Source organism: Heptranchias perlo, chromosome 33 (genome assembly GCF_035084215.1).
Source record: "Heptranchias perlo isolate sHepPer1 chromosome 33, sHepPer1.hap1, whole genome shotgun sequence".
Taxonomy (NCBI): domain Eukaryota; kingdom Metazoa; phylum Chordata; class Chondrichthyes; order Hexanchiformes; family Hexanchidae; genus Heptranchias; species Heptranchias perlo.
The window spans coordinates 936937-942464 of NC_090357.1; positions in this window are offsets into that span (position 1 = coordinate 936937).

Below are 5528 nucleotides of genomic sequence, written 5' to 3' on the forward strand. Positions count from 1 at the left end.
TCACGTTTCCCCACTTTACGTGTTCCAGTTTCAGGTGGAGACAGAGTTTGATGAACAGCTGCGGCGGAAGATTGGCTTTTTCATTATTTTTGATTTTGCACCTGCTTCTCAAAATCAGTATCCCCTCTCCTGACTAGCACTGGGGTTCGGTTACACGGGCCCTGACTGGCGCTGGGGTTCGGTTACACGGGCCCTGACTGGCGCTGGGGTTCGGTTACACGGGCCCTGACTGTCGCTGGGGTTCGGTTACACGGGCCCTGACTGGCGCTGGGGTTCGGTTACACGGGCCCTGACTGTCGCTGGGGTTCGGTTACACGGGCCCTGACTGGCGCTGGGGTTCAGTTACACGGGCCCTGACTGGGGCTGGGGTTTAGTTACACGGGCCCTGACTAGTACTGGGATCTAGTTACACGGGCCCTGACTGGGGCTGGGGTTCGGTTACACGGGCCCTGACTGGGGCTGGGGTTCGGTTACACGGGCCCTGACTAGTACTGGGATCTAGTTACACGGGCCCTGACTAGCACTGGGGTTCGGTTACACGGGCCCTGATTACCGCTGTAGTTCAGTTACACGGGCCCTGACTGCCGCTGGGATCTAGTTACACGGGCCCTGACTGGCGCTGGGGTTCGGTTACACGGGCCCTGACTGGCGCTGGGGTTCGGTTACACGGGCCCTGACTGGCGCTGGGGTTCGGTTACACGGGCCCTGACTAGCACTGGGGTTACACAGCCACCTGCAGCTTCTCAGTACTTTACCCAAGTGACCATTTTCCATGGGTAACCAGGACGGTGGCTATCAGAAAGCTATTTGGCTATGGATAGCATCGCAGTTCAACTTGATTTCTGTCCTCACTTGATGTCCATGTACTTGGACTTCCTAGCAGGGTTTACTCGACAGTGATCAGGAGCAGGAACCTTTGCTGATTCCCCCTGCCCCCACCCCCCACCCCCCACCCCCTTCTACATAGCCGTGAGGCAGTGGAGCCAATTGTAGTGACCCTAACGTAGCTCTGGCTGAGATGAAGCATCTCGGCATAGACCGGGAATGGGCAGTGCAACCTCCCTCCTCAGTTTGGTTCATCAACCGGGACTCAGTGGGTCTCACTCTCGCCTCTGAGTCAGAAAGTCCTGGGTTCAAGCCCCACTCCAAAGACTTGAGCAATTAATCTAGGCTGACACTTCAGTGTAGTACTGAGGGAGCGCCGCGCTGTCGGAGGGGCGGTACTGAGGGAGCGCCGCGCTGTCGGAGGGGCGGTACTGAGGGAGCGCCGTGCTGTCGGAGGGGCGGTACTGAGGGAGCGCCGCGCTGTCGGAGGGGCGGTACTGAGGGAGCGCCGCGCTGTCGGAGGGTCGGTACTGAGGGAGCGCCGCGCTGACGGAGGGTCGGTACTGAGGGAGCGCCGCGCTGCCGGAGGGGCGGTACTGAGGGAGCGCCGCACTGCCGGAGGGGCGGTACTGAGGGAGCGCCGCACTGCCGGAGGGGCGGTACTGAGGGAGCGCCGCACTGCCGGAGGGTCGGTACTGAGGGAGCGCCGCACTGCCAGAGGGGCTGTTTGTGGGATCTTGCTGTGCACAAATTGGCTGCTGCGTTTCCTACATTACAACAATGACTACATTTCAAAACTACTTCATTGGCTGTAAAGCGCTTTGGGACCTCCTGAGGTGAAAGGCACGATAGAAATGCAATTCTTTCATTCATCATTACTTGAGACTAAACGGTACATGTACAGCAGAGAGATACATACGGGACAGGTGTTACTGTAAACAGATTCTGCTGAATGTGCTGTTGGCCAATCGCAAGGGATATTGTCTGAAAATGTACACACCAAAATCAGCTTTTAATGGTACCAGTGTTTCTGGGTCAGAGGGTTGATGCTGGATTATATAAATTTAACACAGAGAAGTGCGAAGTGATACATTTTGGCAGGAAGAATGAGGAAAGGCAATATAAACTAAATGGTGCAACTCTAAAAGGGGTGCAGGAACAGAGAGATCTGGGGGTACATGTGCACAAATCATTGAAGGTGGCAGGACAGGTTGAGAAAGTGGTTAAAAAAGTATACGGGATCCTGGGCTTTATAAATAGAGGCATAGAGTACAAAAGTATGGAAGTCATGATGAACCTTTATAAAACACTGGTTCGGCCACAACTGGAGTATTGTGTCCAGTTCTGGGCACTGCACTTTAGGAAAGATGTGAAGGCCTTAGAGAGGGTGCAGAGGAGATTTACTAGAATGATTCCAGGGATGAGGGACTTCAGTTACGTGGATAGACTGGAGAAGCTGGGGTTGTTCTCCTTGGAACAGAGACGGTTGCGAGGAGATTTGATAGAAGTTTTCAAAATCATGAAGTGTCTAGACAGAGTAGATAGAGAGAAACTGTTCCCATTGGCGGAAGGGTCAAGAACCAGAGGACACAGATTTCAGGTGATTGGCAAAAGAACCACACACCCCACATCACACACACCAACGCCCACACACCAACACACACCCCCACAAACCCTGCAGTTTTTACCTGCTAGCCCAACTTCCCAATCCATTATTCTCCTCATCTGTACCATAGTGTGTTTAAAAGTCTCTCTCACTGCCCACTTAACAGTGAAGGATATTAACAGCGGGATTCTGTGCTGTCTTATAGTCAGCAGTGCTCTGTTCACCAACATTGTTTGGCGTTAATTTGAGTTAAGGTGCCAGTGAGCAGAGTGCCCCCATCCTGTACAACAGCTGTTGGAGTGACCAGCTGTTGGAGTGACCAGCTGTTGAAACGAGCAGCTGTCTCACCAATTTTACTTTACTAAATCGGTATAATGTGCAGAATAACAGGTGGCGGGGGGGAGGGTTGCAGGATATCTCTGTGCAAGTTTTGTATGTGCGGGTGCTGAATCAGAGTGAGCACAGGAGGTATGTGACTGCCCAGTCAGTACATCCAGGCTTTTCAATCTAATACAGCCCATGTGGTAAATTGCAGGGGTGCTTGGCACCTTTCTATTATGTGTAACTTGCACTAAAAGTGGAAACACATTCAATCAGGCACCATTCCCAAGCAGAGTTATTATTCAATGTGTTTTTATTAAAGTGTGCCTGACTTTGCCTGTTTTAATCTCTCAGGGAACTGGCAATGGATTTTGTGCTGTAGGATCGACTCAGTACAACAGCTGGATCAGTTCCATGCACAGACCCATCTGTCACAGATCCCTAGCTCTAATACTGCACCTGTCTCACCTGCGCATTATATTTCTGACAGGCCTGTGCCTTTTCTTTAAAACCTCCTCTCGAAAGCTGCCATTTCCTGCCTCTCTGATTTATCTCAGAACACAAATCAAATTTGAGTGAAGAAAATATCCTACATGCAGCCAAGGGTAGGTCGATAGCCACACAAATATTCCCATTGTTGGAATCCACAATTGTCACACTCACACATACATTACCTGTGTACCATGTGCAGGATTGTGTATGAAAGCCTTACTAAAACGGGTCTCCATTCTTAATCACTATAACACAAAGTGCTCTGTGAGTCAGAGGCAGAAATACTGACGAATCGGACTCCAGTCTCAAGGCCTGAATCCTCTGTTGGCAAACCGGGTTCCCCAGAACACCGTTGAGTAATAAAGTTTATTTTTTAATTAATAGAGAAGGGTCTTCCAAAAGGAATAACAAATAAAACTGCTGGTCTAGGACCAGTTGGTAGTGCAGTCTTGTACCAAGGTACTGTTTTATGGTTCTTTACTGCTATGTTCTGTAAGTCATGGATGGTCAGGCATAGCTCAGTGTTATTACAGCTCTTGTAGTAATGTCAGAATAAACAGAATAAACCACATAAATATAGAAGTGATTTTTGGAATTCAGTTTCCTTTTTTTAACTCTTTTAACGGCCTGGAGAAACAATATTTCAGTGAGTGAGCGGCCAATCCATGGATCAGGCTCCCTCGGGAGATGGTGGAATCAGATACCATTGATTCATTGAAGTGCAAACATCTCAATTTTAAAATTCTCATCCTCCTGTTCAAATCCCTCCATGGCCTCACCCCTCCCTATCTCTCTAACCTCCTCCAGCCCTACAACCCTCCGAGATCTCTGCACTCCTCTAATTCTGGCCTCTTGTACATCCCCCACTTCCTTTTTTGAGAGGTCAGTGGTGCAGCTCTGCTGATAGAACTTTAACACCTGCTGAGAAATTAGCCACTGATTTAAAGTTCGATTGAAAGGAATGGAAGGGACTGCGTTCAGGTTTACAAAGGGAACTGACTAAGTTGATCGGGACAAATTAATAATATGGCAAAAGCTGATAATCTCAGGGGCACAAGATCAAAGTGAGGAAATTGGGAAGAGGAGGATTGAGTCTGAACTAGTCACTCAAAGGGGAGGAGTTGTGGAATAAGTTGCCAGGAAAGGATATTGAAGAGGATTGGATAAATGGGGTCAAAATTAGGTGTGTTTCCAGAGGGAGCAGAATGAAGGGACACGGTGAGAGACGGGATCTGGGGGTTGGATTTCTCACAGGGGAATGCTTAAGGAAGTGAATAAATGGCAGATTGAATCCCTCAGGAACTGATACCAGTTTCAGTGAGGATGGAGAGATATCAGTAACAGTTATCAATAGAGGTTTGTGTTTGGTCATTTTAACTCTTAAGAACAGCAGCTATTAAAAAATGATTTTTAATAATAATGGGACAATAATGTCAGCAATGCCTGGGTAATAAAACCTGCTGATTTTTAAAAAAAAAATAATTCTTGTGATGTGGGCGTCGCTGGCAAGGCTGGAGTGAGATTAGAAAACATTTCTACACACAAAGGGTGGTAGAAGTTTGGAATTCTCTTCCGCAAACGGCAATTGATACTAGCTCAATTAATAAATTTGAATGTGAGATAGATAGTTTTTTGGCAACCAAAGGTATTAAGGGATATGGGCCAAAGGCAGGTATATGGAGTTAGATCACAGATCAGCCATGATCTTATCAAATGGCAGAGCAGGCACGAGGGGCTGAATGGCCTACTCCTGTTCCTATATTCCTATTTATTGGCCATCTGTGGTTGTCCTGAGAAGGTGGTGATGAGCCGCCTTCTTGAACCGCTGCAGTCCGTGTGTTCTGTAGCAAGTTTTTTTTCAACGATGGATGACTTGATTGGCCAAAAATAAATCAGAACCAGTGCCCAAACATGTTCACTTACTAAAGACCCATTGGGGAACATGTGAATACCTGAATTGGAATTAAGACTTTTTTTTAGCTAGAAGTATATATTTTGTTCTGTGAGGCTAATAATATAGAAACAAAACTATTGTTGAGGGTTGAGTAGGTTTATTACTGTAATATTAGTGTTTGTTTCTGTGTCAATGTGTGAGATGAAAATAAAAAGAAATATTGGTCTCCCCGTGCATCTGTCAACAGTCTAAAGGCTAAAAACATTATCTCCTCCCCCACCCCAGTACTCAAAGTGTTAGAAATCCAAATCTAGGCTGGCAATGTTCATGGTTACTGTTCCCTGTTTTAAGGAGGCACATCTCAAAGAGCAGGCTCAGTTACGGGGAGGC